The following is a 19642-nucleotide window of genomic DNA, read 5'->3' as shown; positions in this document are numbered from 1 at the left end:
CTTGCAAAAGCCTCTCTACACTTAAGATGCTCCCATCTTTTTAAACCTTAAAAGACTTTAAAAGCAAGGCTGAATTGGGTTCACATTTTTAAATGGCTAATGGGGATTGGCTCTAGAACAAAGAGGACAGAGCATAAGCAACATTAGTGGGGTAAGTGAGAATGACACAGTCTTAGGTTTAGGGGATTGTGGCCTTTCCATTCTGGAACAAAGTCCTTGAAAATGGCGTGTGGGTCAACTGGACAGATGTGGGTGTAGTGGACCCAGGGAGTAATCCCGTCAACCTTTAGAGCTTTGGGAGTGGTCAGGATCACAATATAGTGTCCCTTCCAGTGAGGTTGAAGTGTCTGGTGTTGGTATCTCCTCACCTACACCCAGTCACCTGGCCAGTATCCATGGGGACCCGGGGGTGGCCCAGTCTCTTAGAGGGCCCTCAGCTAAGGTCACACCTGCTCATGGATTCTTTGTAACATTTGGAGGGAGAAAAGGAGTTGGTGATCATCAAATTCAGCAAGCACCTCAGGTTTTAAATTGGGGATAATAGGTGGAGGAAGACTGAACATGATCTCGTAGGGAGTCAGTCCCATCTTATATGGGAAGTTCCTCACTCTATATAGGGCGAAGGGGAGGAGAGTCACCCAGTCCCCGCCAGTCTCCAGGGATAATTTAGTTAAAGTCTCCTTTAATATTCTGTTCATCCTCTCTACCTGTCCTGAGCTTTGGGGCCTATATGCACAATGTAATTTCCAGTCTGCCCCAAGTGCTAGTGCCACTCCCTGTGTTACCTTAGAGACGAATCCTGGGCTGTTCTCTGATCCAATCTTAACAGGAATACCATACCTCAATACAATGTGTTCTAGCAGTTTCTTGGTCACGGTCTCTACTGTTTCATATTTGGTGGGAAATGCCTCTGTCCATTCTGAAAAATTATCTACAAACACTAGTAAATACCTGTATCCATATTTTTCAGGTTTTACCTCAGTGAAGTCCACTTCCCAGTTGGCTCCTGGGTGGTCCCCTCGGAGCCGAGTGCCCGAGGTAGATCCATGGGCGATGGCATTAGTTACCTGCCATGTGTGGCAGCTTGCCACAATCTGCTCCATCTTTGCTCGAGAGTTTTTAATAGTGATCTTTGCATGTCGTATGAGGTCTTCCATCTTCCTTATTCCCATGTGAGTACTCCAGTGCATTTTTGATAGGACTCGCCATCCTAGTTTCTCCGGCAGCCAACAGTCAATGTCAGTCATTGGGCTGATGGCTTTTGTGGAGATGATATTCGTCTTCTAAACTCAGGACAAGCACCTGAATCATGCACCCTTCTTTGTTTAGAATTTTTGCCCCTTCAGGATGGAAGTGAATTTGTGCCCCCATCTTGTTGAGCAATCCTGACCTAACAATGAGTAGGGGCACTCAGGAATGATCATGAAGGAAAGGGATACCCGTCCCATGTCGAGATCCACAGTTCTTCCGGTAGCCCATGACTACTGTCTGGTGCCCGTGACCTCTTGCACCCATGAAGTCTTGTTTCCCAATTTCCTTTGGGGTTGTAATAAAACAGAATGTTGTGCCCCAGTGTCCTAGGAATTCAACGGGTTTCCCCTCCACTCTGAGAGTTACCCTTGGCTCAAGGAGAAGTGCAAACCCCAGCTCCCCTAGTCATCCAGGTCCTCCATGTCCAAGATCTTTGCAGGGTACTTAGATCTTTTGTTAAAACAGTTTTTTACCCAGTGGCCCTCTTCTTTGCAATAAACACATTGGTTTTTGTTCAGCTTAGGGCACTCCTTACTGGGACCACAGCCATCCTCCTTACATGTCCCTGAAGTCAGCTTCTGGGGTGCCTCAGTCTTCCCCATGGGTCCTCCGTGGTTATGGCCAGCAGGATCTTGGCCAGGTTTCGGGTGTGATGGTCACATAGTTTGGCTTGTTTCTCTTCCAGACTCTCTCTATTATTATAGACTCTTTCTGCTACTATTACTAAGTCTTGCAAGCTCTTCTCTCCTAGTCTCTCTACTCTTTGCAATTTCTTTTTAATGTCCAGAGTTCCCTGGTTAACAAAAGCCATGATAATTGCAGCCTTTGTTTCCGGGGCTTCTGGGTTCATAGGGGTGTACTGCCTAAAAGCCTCCATGATTCTATCTAAGAAGGCTGCTGGACTCTCATCCTTACCCTGTCTCACATCATATACCTTGGCCAGATTGGTAGGCTTGCAAGCGGCAGCCTGGAGACCTGCCATTAGAGTCTGGCAGTAGACCCGGAGTCTCTCCTTGCCTTCAGCCAAGTTGTAGTCCCTGGTGGGGCGGGATAAAGAGAAGGCAGCATTTATGAGGTCTGGGTTTTGAGTCAGCTGTGTGTCCTCTCCCAGGACAGACTTCCAGGCTTCCACCTGAATTCGTTCTCTCTCTTCAGTGGCGAAGAGAACCTGCAAGAGCTGTTGGCAGTCATCCCAAGTAGGCTGGTTGGTAAAGAGAGCAGTATCTAAAAGCCTGATTAGATCTTTTGAATTAAAAGAAATTAATTTAAAAAAAAAATGAAATAAAGGGATCCCTGGGTGGCTCAGCGGTTTAGCGCCTGCCTTTGGCCCAGGGCCCAATCCTGGAGTTCCGGGATTGAGTCCCACATTGGGCTCCTGGCATGGAGCCTGCTTCTCCCTCCTCCTGTGTCTCTGCCTCTCTATGTCTATCATAAATAAATAAATCTTTAAAAAAATGAAATAAAAAGATCTCTTGAATTATCAGAGAACTTTGGAATTTGGATTAACCAATTATATAAATCACTGGTGGAGAACGGCCAATATGGCATTAACTGTCTGTCAGTCTCATCAGGGGGCCCCATGGTGCAGAGGGGAAGGGTTATGGAGTTGGCCGGCCCCGCATTTGGAGGTGGTCCTTCCGTGTGTCCCCGCTGCTGACCCTCACACAGGGACTCCCTCGTCAGGGAGGGGTGGCACCCCTTCTGCAGCCCACAGCACCTTCAATGGAGGGGCGGAAGGGGGAGTGGGTGCCCAGTAGGGCAGCGGGACAATCAGGTCCTCTGGAGAAGAATCCTACAAGACCAGATTAAGGGGTGCTTGGGCTATAGATTCGGTCTCCTTCTCAGCTTTCTGCAGGGCTAGAATCTTGTTAGGTCCTGCTTTGGGCAGAAAAATGGTTTTAGCCAAGGAGGAAGATTCTCAATCATGTCCTGCCAGACCAGGATAGAGGGCACCTGGTCAGAGTGGCCTTTCAGTTTGTCCCTGAAGATCACGGCTTTAACCTGTATGATAATAGGTAGGTGGAAAGTTCCTTAATGGGGGTTCATCCCACGTCAAAGGTTGGCCATTCTGAAATGCAGTAAGTTTGAAATCTCCCTCTCCTTATGTAAACAGTTATGCCAGTTAACAAAGACACAGTAACACAGACAAATGCACATACAGTTAACAAGGACATAGTAACACAGACAAACTTTCCAGTGTGGCTGCAGAGACAAAACAGAAAGTAATCCGAAGGCCTGGCAGCCAGCCCTCCTTACAGATGAGGACTCCCGTCCTCCTTACAGATGAGGACTTCCGTCCTCCTTACAGATGAGGACCCCATCCTCCTTGCAGATGAAGACCTCTGTCATCCTTACAAATGAGGACCCCCTTCTCCTTACAGATGGGGACCTCTGTCCTCCTTACAGTTAAGGACCTCTGTCCTCCTTTCAGATGAGAACCCCATCCTCCTTACATGAGGACCCCATCCTCCTTATAGATGAGGACTCCCATTCTCCTTAGAGATGAGGACCCTGTCATCCTTACAGATGGGGACCTCCATCCTCCTTACAGTTAAGGACCTCCGTCCTCCTTTGAGATGAGAACCCCATCCTCCTTACATGAGGACCCCGTCCTCCTTAGAGATGAGGACACCCATCCTCCTTAGAGATGAGGACCCTGTCATTCTTACATATAGGGACCTCCATCCTCCTTACAGATAAGGACCTCTGTCATCCTTACAGATGGGGACCTCTGTCCTCCTTAAAGATGAGGACCTCCATCCTCCTTACAGGAGGACCCTATCCTCCTTACTGATGAAGACCCTGTCCTCCAGGCAGGGGAAAGGGATGTCTCCTCAAAACCCCCAGTCGACAGCCTGCCAGTGCATCTGCCTAACCTGATGTTGACCCAATACAGATTGGAATCCCTACAGGTAAAAGTACAGTTTAGAGCGCTCAGAGAATATTCGCACAAAAGGTGGAAAAGTTGAGAGCCCTCACCACATGTGAACCCTCCAGATGGGGTCCTGGGGGTTTCTCGGATCCCGGACCAACCCCCTAATGTTGTGCCCAAGATTGCAAATCCGAGAAACCACCAAGGAGCCGACACCGATGCAAGCACACGAGGGTTTATAAGCAAGCTCGAGCTTGGGTCCAAGTACACCCGAGCACAGCTGAGCAGGGACTTAACCCCAAAGTGGGTTACAGCTGGATTTTTTATGGGCTGGTGTAGGGGATTTTCAGAAGGGGTGGAGGAATTTCTCAACTTGTTTACATTCTGAGATGTGGCTTTCAGGGGCATGGAGCTCTCCTCTCATTCTAATATGGGGCTTTCTGTCACTGGCTTGGGCTGTAGTCTTTCTGATATAGGATTCTTTCCCAAGGGCAATTCTGAGCTCTGTTGTCTTTCTGATATGGGATTCCCTGCCGAGAACATTCTGCAGTTTTTTTCTCTAAAGTTCAGCTCTTATTCACAGGGGCCTAAGATGGCTGTACTTGTGCTAATGCTAAACTTCTGGTGGAATTGCCTTAATTTTTCTCGACCTCCACAGATCAATGAATCGCACCATCAACCTGCCCACCTCCCTTCCAGAGACCATTACTTTGTTCCCAGAATTAAGTGTCTCTCATGGTTTGTCTTCCTCTCTAATTTTCCCAACTCTGTTCCCCTCCTTTCTCTTATAGTCCCTTGCAATATTTCTTATATTCCATGTATGAGTGGGACCATATGTTTGCATTCTTTCTCTCACTGACTTATTTCACTCAGCATAACGTCCTCCAGTTGCATCCATGACAAATCAAATGGTGACTATTGATTCTGATGGAGGAGCAACAACAATCGCAACAGCAAGGTCTCCAGCCCTGAAGTCAGCTCCCTGCAGTAGCTAACCCAGTCTCCCGGGCCGCCCCCGCCACTGGCTTAGATGCTCCTGAGGCAGTCAGGGGCACTGACCTGCACAGCTTGGTGGCTCAGGCAGCAGGAGAGTCCTGGCTGTCCCTGGGGTACTGCATGATCCTGGGGTTTGTCTGATGGGTGCCCTGGGATCCAGGGCCATGCACTTCTGGAATTGCGCTCCCATGGCCTGCACCTCCCAAAAGCCGCAATACACAGATCCCACTGTCCGGAGCCTCTGCCTCCCTGGCTTCTCCCAAATGCCCTACAGGCTGCACTCCAGCTCTTTACTGGGACCTACCCAAAAGTTTTGGTGCGCTTTCCCCCATGGTACACTTCCTCTCTTAGTGACTCTGGGAAACTGGAGGCTTCACTGCCCCTCCTGCGATTCTGTCCAATTTCCCTGCTAAGTGCTTTTCCGTTTGGGAAGAATCCAGTGTAGATTTTTTAAAGTTCCCACTTCTCTGGGGTGGGCTTTCCTGTCCCAGAGGTTCTCACCCATCTTGCCACACTTCCTCTTATTTGAGTCCATATGACATGATCTGCTAGAGGATCAAATCCTACAAATCCACTCACAAACTCTTAGAATTAATGAATGTGTTCAGAGAATCTATAGGATACAGAATCAACATAGAAAATAAATTTATGTTTCAACACACTAACAACAAATTACCTACTAGACAATTAACATAATAATTCTGTTGACAACAGCATTAAAAATAAAGTATTTAGGATTCAACTTCAGGAAGTATAAAATATTGTATAATAAAAATTACCTACATTGATGGGAGTAAAAGGCTAGTCTGGGAGCATCAAGGCCAGTGCTGATGGAAGATATTTGCAAATGACATATCAGATAAAGGGCTAGTTTCCAAGATCTATAAAGAACTTCTAAAGATGTATCTTGCAAGAAGTTACTGTGGCCGAGCTCAAAAAGGGTGTTGCCTGTGTTCTCTTCTATGATTTTGACGGACTCTTGTCTCACATTTAGATCTCTCATCCATTTTGAGTTTATCTTTATGTATGGTGAGAGAGAGTGGTCCGGTTTCATTTTTCTGCATGTGGATGTCCAATTTTCCCAGCACCATTTATTGAAGAGACTGTCTTTCTTCCAATGGACTGTCTTTCCTCCTTTATCGAATATTAGATGACCAAACGTGGGGCATCAGAATGCATGATTGCAAGCTATACACCATAGCTATGATCATTAATCCAGTGCGGTCGTGGCACAAAAACAGACACATAGATCAATAGAACAGCATAGAGAACCAGGAAATGGACCCCCAAAGGTATGTTAAAAATCTTCAACAAAATAGGAAAGAATATTCCCTGGGAAAAAAAAGCACTCTCAAAAATAATTGGCATGAATAAAATTGAACAACTTCTAAAATAATTAAACTGGAACATTCTCTTACACCAAACAAAAATATAAAGTGAAAGTAATTAAAATGTGAGACAACAGGAAAAAAATCTGAGACAACAATCCATCTAAATCTGTCAGGAGAGGAGAGGGAACAACTTTTTGGAACTTAGCGACAGCAATTTAATGCAAGGCATATCTAAAAAGGTAAGGCCAACAAAAGCAAAAATGAATTTTTTGCAGTGTGGCAGGAAACAAAATCAATGCCCAGAAGTCAGTGGCATTTCTGTACACTAACAGTGAGACTGAAGAAAGAGAAATTAAGAAGTCAATCCCATTTATAATTGCACCCAAAAACATAAGATACCTAGGAATAAACCGAACCAAAGAGGTAAAGGTTGTATACCCTAAAAACTAAACAACACTTCTGAAAGATATTGAGGAAGACACAAAGAGAGTGAGAAATATTCCATGCTCATGGATTGGAAGAATTAATATTGTGAAAATATCAATGTTACCCAGGGCAATTTACACGTTTAATGCAATCCCTATCAAAATACCACGGACTTTCTTCAGAGAATTAGAACAAATTATTTTAAGATTTGTGGAGAATCAGAAAGGACTGTGAATAGGCAGGGGAAAATTAAAAAAGAAAACCATAGCTGGGGGCATCACAATGCCAGATTTCAGGTTGTACTACAAAGCTGTGATCATCAAAACAGCGTGGTACTGGGACAAAAACAGACACATAGATCAATGGAACAGAATAGAGAATCCAGAAGGGGACTCTCAACTTTATGGTCAACTAATATTCAATAAAGGAGGAAAGACTATCCATTGGAAGAAAGACAGTCTCTTCAATAAATGGTGCTGGGAAAATTGGACATCCACATGCAGAAAAATGAAACTAGACCACTCTCACCATACACAAAGATAAACTCAAAATGGCTGAAATATCTAAATATAAGACAAGATTTCATCAAAATCCTAGAGAAGAACACAGGCAACACCCCTTTTGAACTCGGCCACAGTAACTTCTCATAAGATACATCCACGAAGGTAAAAGAAACAAAAGCAAAAATGAATTAATGGGACTTCATTAAGATAAGAAGCTTTTGCACAGCAAAGGATACAGTCAACAAAACTAAAAGACAACCTAGAGAATGGGAGAAGATACTTGGAAATGACGTATCAGATAAAGGGCTAGTTTCCAAAATCTATAAAGAACTTATTAAACTTAACACCAAAGAATCAAACAATCCAATCATGAAATGGGCAAAAGACATGAAGAGAAATCTCACAGAGGAAGTCAGAGGTGAGCCAACAGGAACATGAGAAAATGCTCCGCATCCCTTGCCATCAGGGAAATACAAATCAAAACCACAATGAGATACCACCTCACACCAGTGAGAATGGGGAAAATTAACAAGGCAGGAAACCACAAATGTTGGAGAGGATGTGGAGAAAAGGGAACCCTCTTACACTGTTGGTGGGAATGTGAACTGGTGCAACCACTCTGGAAAACTGTGTGGAGGCTCCTCAAAGAGTAAAAATAGACCTGCCCTACGACACAGCAATTGCACTGTTGGGGATTTACCCCAAAGATAGAGATGCAATGAAACCCTGGGACACCTGCACCCTGATGTTTCTAGCAGCAATGTCCACAATAGCCAAACTGTGGAAAGAGCCTCGGTGTCCATCAAAAGATGAATGGATAAAGAAGATGTGGTTTATGTATACAATGGAATATTCCTCAGCCATTAGAAATGACAAATACCATTTGCTTCAACGTGGAAGGAACTGGAGGGTATTAGGCTGAGTGAAGTAAGTCAATCGGAGAAGGACAAACATTATATGTTCTCATTCATTTGGGGAATATAAATAATAGTGAAAGGGAATAGAACGGAAGGGAGAAGAAATCGGCAGGAAATATATAGGGAGACAGAATATGAACTACCTACTCTGGGAAACAAAGTAGGGGTGGTGGAAGGGAAGCAGGGAGGGGGTTGGGAGTAAATGGGTGATGGGCCCTGAGGGGGGCACTTGGCAGGATGAGTACTGGGTATTATTCTGTATGTTGGCAAATTGAACCCGAATAACAAATAAATTTGTTATTGAATAAAACAAACATATACAATATATCTAATTTCTACACACTAACAACAAATTATCTGTATTAAATTTAAAAACCAGTCCCTTTTACACTGGTATCAAAAATAAATATTTATTATTAAACTTCATTAAGGAGAGGAAATACTTTTTAAAAAATTACCTGTATTAATGACAGAGTTTTAAAACGGCACAAAGGCAAAGATAAATACGTTGATGGATTAGAACATCATAAATCTACTGTATCACTAAAAGAAAGTGATCTACAGTTGTGAAGTAATGCTTGTATATAACTTATAAAGAATTGAATTGAGGTCTGGAGGTGACTATATAGTCAGGGACATACAAATAGGGCCCTCCCCCTAGTGATCAAACCAGCCCAGCCCCGACCCTGCAGCTCAGAGAGGAGCTCCAGACCCAGGATCCCCAGGTGACCCCTTCAGGGATCAGGACAGAACACAGACAACTTACCATGGAGTCTGTGCTCAACTGGGTTTTCCTTGTCGCTATTTTAAAAGGTAATTCATAGAGAAAAAGAGACCTTGAGTCTGTGAGTGGAGGTGAGTGAGAGAAACAGGGGATGTGGGACAGTTTCTTGACCAGGGTGTCTTGTGTCGGCAGGTGTCTAGGGTGAGGTGCAGCTGGTGGAGTCTGGGGGAGACCTGGTGAAGCCTGGGGGGTCCCTGAGACTCTCCTGTGTGGCCTCTGGATTCATCTTCAGTACCTATGACATGAACTGGGTCCATTAGGCTCCAGGAAAGGGGTTGCAGTGTGTTGCATATATTAGCTATGATGGAAGTAGCACAGGTTACACAGATGCTGTGGAGGGCCGATTCACCATCTCCAGAGACAACACCAAGAACACGCTGTATCTTCAGATAAACAGCCTGAGAGCTGAGGACACGGCCGTGTATTACTGTGCAGACACAGTGAGGGGACCTCAGTGTGAGCCCAGACACAAACGTCCCTGTGGAAGGGGATCAGGACCACCAGGGGTTGCACACTACTCACAACTTCTATCTTGAAGGCCCAGGAGCAGGAGCAGAGGGAGGTTCCGGGTAGGATTCCTGTCAGGGTCTGGGCTTCCTCTCCATGGAGTAGTTTCCCCCAGGGATTCTCTCTGAACACTTGATTGTGTGTTTACTTATTCAGCCTCTTTCTTAGAGACTTAGAATTCAACTATAGTGCTTGCACTTACTCGTGCTTAACATTTCCTGACCAGAAATATTAATCAATTACAAATAACTCCATTCACATCATCTGAACTTTTTCATGAGTCCTAATGACACTCACTGTGGACCACAGGACGCTAAGCTAACATGCTGTCTTGCACCATCATGGCATAGAGGAATCTCCAATCAACACAATAAAAAAGAGATGTTCTACAAAAATGTTAAAATGTCTGGGGAGTGAGAGAGATTCCCAGAATGACATGGTAGGGATGTGGACTCAGAGGTCACACACACACACACACACACACACACACACACACACACACACACACAATCATGAGAGTATAAGCTTTTATCACCTTCACCTTCATATCCATTGGGAGCCAGGCAGGCCTCTCATTACATCATAAATGCCTTGATGGTGCCATGGAAGGACACTGGCTCAGGTTGTGTGTCGTGGGTCAGTGGTGGTGATGGTGTCCTGCTCCACGAGGGGCTTGTGTGGAGTCAGTGTCCCAAATGTATCAAAAGATGGAACTCCTGGGTTATTATTTCATTTCTTATCCTTTGGGTGGAGATGTTGAACGGGGATGGAATGTCAGGGAGCTATCAGGCAATAAAGAATGCACATGGTGTGAGGAACAATTTTACTAAACAAGCATCAAACTGGGAAGACAAAAGAAAGACATGGTCATTCTACATAGACAAATGCCTGAGTCACAGGAAAACAAGATGGGTAATATATGGAAGCAGCATGAAACCTAAAATGATAATACAAATAGGCCAAGATCCTACCTGTTCTCAGATGGAAGCTGTCCTCTCCCCACAGACACCAGCTGCTTTTGAAGGTCATGTGTACTCCGTATGCTCAGAGACAAGAAAGTTCTACTGAATCCATGAGGATCCTCAGTGTGAGGAGCTGGATTGGAGGACCTTCGACCTGCAGGGAATAACTCATGGATCCTTCGGGTGCAGACGTCAGCTCATTGTGTGTGACCTCAACCATCCCCGTATTGGAACATAATACTCATAGGATGTGGGGAGTAGGTGGGGCCTTAGGGGTGCAGTTACGTCAGGAGGTGCAGCTTCATTGTCAGATCAGCCGTTATACTCTTGGACTGGGAAAGTTCCCTACACCCTGTCCCCATGTAAGGTCATAGGGAAAGGATGGGGTAGGAGGTGGGTGCTCTCCAGACACCACAGCTTCCTGCACCTGGACCTCAGACACCCAGACTCCAGATCTGTGAGAATTTGTGTCTGTTGTTTGATCTGCCCAGTCCATCTACGATGTTCCAGCATGGGGCACGGGATAAAGTCATTTTTTCTTTATTTAAATTGAATTTACCAACATTCACTATGCCCTCAGTGTTCATCACATCAGGTAACCTCCTTAACTCCCATCACCCAGTTACCCCTTTCCCCACCTCCTCCCTTCCAGTGACCCTCAGTTGTTTTTTTACCCCAGAGTTAAGTGTGTCTCCTGATTTGTCTAATGTTCTGTCTCTCTCTCTGATTTTCCCTCTCATTTTCTTTCCATTCCCTTATAATCCCTTTCACTATTTTTTATTATCCCCAAATGAATGAGCCATGTAATGGTGGTCTTTCTCTGACTGACTTATTTCACTCAACATAATACCTTCCAGGTCCATACACGTTGAAGCAATTGGTGGATATTCGTCCTTTCTAATGGCTGAGTAATATTCCATTGTATACATAGACCACAGCTTCATTATCCATTGATCTCTCAATAGACACTGAGGCTCCTTCCCCTTTTGGCTTTTGTGGACTTTGCTGCTGTGAACATTGAGGTGCAAGTGTCCCTTCATTTCATTAACTCTGTGTCTTTGTATTTTTAGTGAAAGGGAATAAAGGGAAATGGAGAAAAAAAAAGTGGGAAATATCAGGAAGGGAGACAGAAAGACTCCTAACTCTGGGAAAAGAACTAGGGGTGGTGGAAGGAGAGTTGGGCTGGGGTGGGGGTGACTGGGTGACGGGCACTGAGGTTGGCACTTGACGGGATGAGCACTGGCTGTTATTCTATACGTGGGCAAATTGAACACCAATAAAAATAAATTTATATAATAAATAAATTAATTAATAAATAAATAAATTAATTAATTAATAGTAAATCTGTGTCTTTGGTGTAAATTCCCTTAAAGGCAATGGCTGGGTCCTGGGGTGGCTCTATTCTCACTTTTTCAGGACATTCCATTCTGTTTTCTGGTGTGGCTCAAAAGGCCTTAATTCCCACCAATACTGGAAGCGGGTTCCACTTTCTCAATATCCTCCCTTATATCTATTGTATCTGGCCTTGTTGCTTTATCCACTCTGAGTTGTATAAGTAGGATTTTAGTGTAGTTTTCATTTGTATTTCCGTGATGACAAGTCATGTGGATCATTTTTCTCATCTCCCTGTTAGCCATTTGTCGGTCTTCTTTGGAGAATCCCTGTTCATGAATTCTCCCCATTTCATGACTGGATTGATTGTTTTGTTGGGTGCTGCCTTTGTTAAGAAAATATCTTGTCCTATTCTGTAGGTTGCCTTTCATTTTGTCGCCTGTTGCATTGTTGTACAGATTCTATCTTGATGAAATTCTAATAGTTTATTTTTCCCTTTGTTTCCTATGTCCTTTGAGAGGTGCCTTCCTAGCAGTCACTGCAGCTGAGGAAAAAAGTTTCTACCCAAATTCACCTCTAGGATTTTGATGAATTACTAACTCAGATTTCGGTATTTCATCCATTTTGAGATTATCTGTGTGTTTGGTGTAGCTGAATGGTCCACTTTCATTCTAATGCCGGTGGCTATCCAATTTTTTTTTTCAAATCCATTTATTGATGGAACTTTCTTTCCTTAGATATTTTTTCTTGCTTCTTGAGGAGTAGTTGTCCATAGAGTTGAGGGTCCATTTCTGCATTCTCTGCTCTGCTCCATTGATCTATGCGTTGTTTTTGCAGTACCAGGCTATCTTGATCATAAGGACTTTAAAATAGAGCTTGTCTGCAAACATTATGATGCCCTCCAGCTGTAGTTCTTTTTCTGTTTTATTTTCCCCAAAATGTTTCTACCTGTTTGATGACTTAGGAAAGAAATTGAGGAAGACACAAAGAGGGAACACCTTCTGTGCCTATGGATTAGAACAATGTATATTGTCAGGACACCTGTGTTGCTCAGAGTTTGAGTGTCTGCAATGGGCTCAGGTTGTGACCCTGGGGTTCTGGGATGGTGTCCTGCATCAGGCTTTTGGAAGGGAGCCTGCTTTTCCCTTTGCCGATGTCTCTGCATCTGTCTCCGTGACTCTCCTGAATAAATAAATAAATCTTTAATACAAAAAACAAAAATAAATACTGTGAAAATCTCTATGCTGCTCAGAACCTTCTACATATTCAAAGCAATCCTTGTGAAGTCATCCTGGACATTATTCACAGAGCATGAACATATAATCCTAAGATTTTTATGGCACACACAGAGATTTTAGGGACACATTGATGCTGTGGCATAGCCCTGCTGTATTTGTTGTGAGAAGTATCAGTTAACTGCCCTCACACAGTGAAGGGTGCATTTCTCACCTGGAACTAGGACTAACCTGTGCAACCAGAGGTAGCAGTCAAAACATCACAGTGGACACACAGAAGGAGTACAATAGTACAAGAGAGCCAGAGACACTCAGACACTTTGGAACTCCCATTTAAGGATGTTCTTTTATAAAGTTTCCAGAAGATGAGGATGACATGACCCAGTGGGACTGGTGTCTCACCATTACCTTACAAGGTTGTGTTTTACTGATGATTTTAGGTGTGTCCCTTGTCACTGGATGAACATTTGGTACCCCGTGTCCTCATTTCAAACCCACCTGCATCTGTGACTCTCCCTCTGGACATGAGATGAGTTTCCCTCTAGGATTTCCTCAATGGAACCCCTCAAGGGTCTTACATGACTTATTTACCTCATCATTGTATTTAAATGCAATCATTTCTGTCATGGAATTTGCAACAACCAGGTAACATGACCTGGTCATGTCAATATCTAACAGCTCTACCATCCTATTTCATAGTCAACATGTAAAATTACATGACTGTGAAGCTATTTCAGGGAAGGTAAATCCACTCATGGTCAGCAAGGCAGGGGAGCAGCTCTGAATGCTCACAAGCAGGGTATTGGTTGGCTTTGACTATTTCATAAATATTTATACAAATAGCAGCTATCCCCAGAAATGAACGCTCAGAAAATTGATGTGAGAGGATGGGGCAAGTGATGGAGCACAGAGTTCCTCTTCAGTATGCAGCCCTGGACCTGAGCTGGGCTTACATGGATGTCTAAATGCACAGTGCAGTTGACAATGGATTGCTATCTTTTGTTGCTTGTTTTCTTTCCTCTGTAGATGCTCACATCCCACATTGTTGAGGCCTTTTTTGGGGTTTTGTGACTCTCTTCCTGGCTGTATTGGAGAGCAATTATGAACATGGTCTCCTACCTCTAGCCTGGGATTGAATGTTTGCACCCCTGAGTATTCAGGGAGCCCTCATTGGAGAGCCATCAAGCCTTTTCTGTCCTCAGTTTACCTCTGAATTAGGTCATCAAACTACCTGTGTCTGAGCTGGTTTATCTCAGGCACATGAATGCATCTCTAATCATCAATATGAAAGGGTCCTGTAGTTTAGACCTGGGCTGGTCCTCCAAGGGGTTGTCACAAGAAAGGGTCTAGTTTCTGCCTGCTGGTTTCAGAATAGAAGTCACAGGACCACACAGAGTTCAGTTTATGGAAACAAAGCACAACGCCTGCACTCAGACCCAATGTTCACACGACTTCAGGTTCCAGTCCTTCTTCAACATGCATCACATAGTGCCACTTTTTCTTCTTGGCACTCAGGGGGTCCTTAGATCCAGGAAATTTCCCCATTTTTCCATTTGAGCACCATCATGCCAGGTCCGTCCCCCGCAGGAGTAGAATTCTATAAGTTCATATGTTCCTTTCTTGTCCTTAAAGTCCTTGGCTGTAGCTTCTGCAAGTAACCTCTCTCCTGCTGTCATCCCCACAGTTGTATCTCTCCAATGTCAACCGCAGACAGCTCCAACACTCCAAAACCTGCTCAGTATTCTATTAGGAGTCTTTCTGTTGTTTTTTCAACTCTGATTGATTTAATGGATGTTTGAAATGATTCAATAACTATCCAGCTGTTCCAGGGATGTGACAATCCCTGAGTCCACTAATCTTCTGACGTGTTCACTTCTCTCTCCCATATTTTCTTATAATAAAGATGGGGTGGTGAATTCTTTCTGATTTAGATGTTGGAGGTGAACCTTGAATCCTGGTGTTTTGTTTCAGAATATCATAAACTTATTTTCACCCATACTCTGAATCTGCATCCTAAGGACTCATTTGTGTTTGTAAAGCCTATTGAGTATTGTAATAATATTATATTAAGTTTCAGGAAGTAATTATAGACATGTGTAGTACATACACATAAGGTCACCCAACAAGTGACAAAAAGGAGCAATGCACCTCCTAGCAGTGAGGTTGGGACTTCCAGGAAGACACAGATGCTCCCAAACGATTAGAATTACAGATATATTATTAGCATCCATTGGCCATGTCTCTGTAGAGGTGACACAGGTTCCATTTGTGTGGTGGGCTCTGCTTGCAGTCTTCCTGATGCATATGATCTATTCAAAAATGGAAATGGGGCTACCCAGGTGAGTCAGCCATTTAGCGCCACCTTCAGCCCAGGGCCTGATCCTGGAGATCAGGAATAGAGTCCCACAGCAGGCTCCCTGCATGGAGCCTATTTCTCCCACTGCCTGTGTCTCTGCATCTCTCTCTCTCTCACTCTCTCTCTGTCTCTGTGTGTCTCTCTTGAATAAATAAATGAAATATTAGAAAAACAAACATGGAATGGGCTAGATTTTGAGACAGATCAGAAGTCCTGTATGCAGCCCACAGTGTCAAGGGGACTGATCTAAGAAAACCAAAATTATGGTTGATCAGAGGCACAATTTGAAATTGAATTGAAACTGAGATTTCCTGCTGCATTTGTTATGAAAAATACCTGATAAATCTGTATAAGACGATCATGGCAGATATTTTTCTTCTCCTAGGTGGAATATAGTATTTGAATGTAAAAGGAATTCATGAAAAACTTACAGTGGAAAGGCAGCACTACACTGTAAGTTTAGGAAGTATAAGAAAAATAGAAATATAGGCTATACAATGGAAAATGTTCATTCTGACACCAGGTTATTATATCCAAAACCCTGCCTGAATGAGCTCATTCTCTGTCAGGTAAGCTCATCAAAGCGATTACAGAAGATCACAGAGTTAACTGCAATGGAACACCTTGACTGAGTTGTTAGAGACTTACAAATAGAACTGCATTACCTGAAACCCTTTGAAATTCAGCTAAATTCTAAATTTAGCAAAATCATGTGATCCCCAATACATGCGGCATCCACTATTCTAAGGAACCCTGTCACTCTGTCATTCAGATGTTTCAGAGGGCAGTAAGTCCTGTGGAGATGAGCACAGGTCAAGAATCTGGGGTTAAACTCACCTGAAAATGTGCACAGTGACACATTAGAAACCCTCTATAATTTAAGGGGTAGGTTCACATCATTGTATGGGGAAACATGACACCTACAAAGCACGATTCTATGCAAATACAATTACAAAGTACCACGTGGACACAAAGTCTGAAGCCTGGGTTATTACATAATAAAAAAACAGTTTTGTAAAGAAGTAAATATGAACACACAATGGCAATCACATCTTTACAGGTCACACAGATTCACATAAATGATCCCAAGCTGACTATATACTGAGACGACATGTATATAGAGGCCACCTTCTATTGAATAAAACAGCCCAGACATGACCCTGCATCTGGGAGAGGAACCTCAGCCCCAGGAGCAATGTCAGTTATCAGGACAAAACACAACTCACCATGGAGTCTGTGCTCAGCTGGGTTTTCCTTGACAGTATTTTTAAAACATATTTTTATATATTTTCTATTTGAGTCAATTTGCCAACATAGAGCATATCCCCCAGTGCTCATCACGTCAACAGAAGGATGGGCATTTTTAAGAACTAACGAAAATCCTCTATAATATATATATTTTAAATCTTTTTTAACATGTCTATGACTTTGATATTTTCATATAATGTTGCTAGAAAGAGAGAAATTATACCTCAAAAGTTTATAAACATTGGGATGTGGGGTAATGAGATTGAATATGTTTGATTTACACATTTTATCCCCAACTGGAAGCAGATATTAATTAACCAAAACCGTCATGACTCCATTGTGGTAATATGGGGGTTGAAATTGAAACTACAGCTGCTGTTCCTAATTCAACCATGACCGCACCTCACTTTCAGCCTCTCCAGACACCCATCATCACATGACATCCCTGTTTGTGGACTTCCTGCACTAATGGGAAAGGCCTGTTAATACAGGGTGCTGCTGGATACTCAGAAAGCATGAACAAGTGTCTACTGGCATTCATCTGAAGCTACTATTCCTCAACAGGGAATAGGTCAGAGCTCGACGATTCATGTTTACCCTGTGCTGTTCCCCTGACTTTCACCACCTGACACAAAAACTGGATTCCTTTTTCGAATTCAATATTTTTAATTTAATGTCTAGTTCTATATACTATGAATCTCTCAACTTCCCCTGGAGCTTTCCTATGACCCAGCAATTGCACTACTGGGATTTACTACAAAGATACAGATGCAGTGAAAGACCATAACACCTACACCCCAATGTTTATAGCAGCAATGTCCAGAGTAGCCAAACTGTGGAAGGAGCCTCAGTGTCCATCGAAAGAATAATGTATAAAGAAGATGTGGTCTATATATACAATGGAATATTACTCAGCCATTAGAAATGAAGAACACCCACCATTTGCTTCGACGTGATTGGAACTGGAGGGTATTATGCTGAGTGAAGTAAGTCAGTCGCAGAAGAACAAACATATGGTCTAATTCATTCAGGAAATATAAAAATAGTGAAAGAGAGTAAGGGGAAAAGAGATAAAATGAGTGGGACCTGTCAGAGACGTCGACAGAACATGAGAGACTCCTAACTCTGGGAAAGGAACTCTGGGAAGGAACTCTGGGAAGGGGTAGTGGTAAGGGAGGTCAGTGGGATTAGGGGTGACTGGGAGATGGGCAATGAGGCATCACTTGGCGGGATGAGCACTGGGTGTTATACTATATGTTGGCAAAGTGCACTCCAATGAAAAATAATTAAGAAAAAAAAATTGAAAAACAAAAGAAACTTCAGATAATGAGGAATAATCCTAACCAAAGAAGAAAGGACCTAGTCTAAAAATTCTAAAATACGTATGAAAGACATTAAAGAAGACAGAAATATATAGAAAACAGTCTAGTCTTATGGATTAGAAAAATAAATATTCATATAATGTCTATGCCACCAACAGCAATCTATGGATCCAGTATGAACCCTATCAAAACACCACCAACATTTTTCTAGGGAATGCAACAATCGTAAAATTTGTAAATAATAAGAAAAGATTCTGACTAGGCAAAAGAATGTTGAAACAAAAAAGAAATCAGGGCAGCCCGGGTGGCTCACCATCTTAGCACTACCTTTTTGTCCAGGGCATGATCCTGCAGACCTGGAAACAAGTCTGATATCAGGCTCCCTACATGGTGCTTGCTGCTCCCTCTGCCTGTGTCTATGCCATTCTCTCTGGATCTCTGCATCTCTCATGAATAAATAAATAAAAACTTTTTAAAAACAATGCAAAAGCCATCAGAATTCCAGATTTCAAAGTTGTGATCATCAAAACAGTATAGCAGTGGCAGTAAAACACGCACATGATCAATGGAATAGAAAAAGAACACATAAATGGACACACAGCTCTATGGCCAACTTATTATCGACTAAGTACAAAAGACTATCAACTGGAAAAAGAGCAATCTCTTGAACAAGTGGTATTGGGAACATTGGACAGTTGCAAATAGAATGAACCTGGGCCACATTCTTACACTCCACATAAAGATTAACTCAGAATAGATGAAAAACCTAAATGTGAGGCAAAAAACGATCAAAATCAAGGAGATTTTGTGACCTCAGCCACAATAGGTTCTTGGTACTCGAATCTCCAAAGGGAAGGGAAACAAAAGTAAGAGTGAACTCTATGGACTACATCAAGGAAGGAGCTGTCTTACAGCTGTGGAAACACTCAACATAATTAAAAGGAAACCTAACAAATTGAAAAAGATAGGGATGCCTGTGTAGCTTGAGCATCTGTCTTTGGCTCAGTGAGTCCTAGAGCTCTAGGATTGAGACCAGCATCAGGCTCCATGTGGGGAGCCCACTTCTCCCTCCACCCATCTCTGAATCTCTCTCTCCATCTCTGATGAATAAATAAATAAGATCTTCCAAAAGAATAAAAACAATGGGAGAAGAGATTTGCAAATCTATCTCCAGATTAAGGCTGGTTTCCAATATCGAAAAATAAATTACCAAACTAAACAACGACAAAGTGAAAACTACAATCAGAAATGGGCAGAGGACATGATGATTCACCTTGTCCTGATTTGAGTTGTAGACTGTCACTTTATATTAGGTAGGTCATCCACATACAAAATGAAATTTATTATCTCCTCTAGGTCTACCTTATATCAAATGCTTACCTAAAAGATAAACATGCAATGAAACGCCGGGACACCTGCACCCCAATGTTTCTAGCAGCAATGTCCACAATAGCCAAACTGTGGAAGGAGCCTCGGTGACCATGGAAAGATGAATGGATAAAGAAGATGTGGTTTATGTATACAATGGAATATTACTCAGCCATTAGAAATGACAAATAACCACCATTTGCTTCAACATGGATGGATCTGGAGCATGTTA

General features: G+C 43.0%; 2 gene segments (V, D, J or C); both read left to right on the top strand.

Moving 5' to 3' along the window:
- The window catches only part of LOC112930265 (immunoglobulin alpha-2 heavy chain-like), a 1136867-nt gene that overhangs the window by 185117 nt on the left and 932108 nt on the right, over window positions 1-19642 (top strand).
- LOC112930321 (immunoglobulin gamma-1 heavy chain-like) overlaps window positions 1-19642 on the top strand; it is a 931325-nt gene that overhangs the window by 121100 nt on the left and 790583 nt on the right.

This window comes from Vulpes vulpes, chromosome 6 (genome assembly GCF_048418805.1).
Source record: "Vulpes vulpes isolate BD-2025 chromosome 6, VulVul3, whole genome shotgun sequence".
In the NCBI taxonomy this organism is placed as follows: domain Eukaryota; kingdom Metazoa; phylum Chordata; class Mammalia; order Carnivora; family Canidae; genus Vulpes; species Vulpes vulpes.
This window is presented reverse-complemented; position numbering and strand designations above follow the sequence as displayed.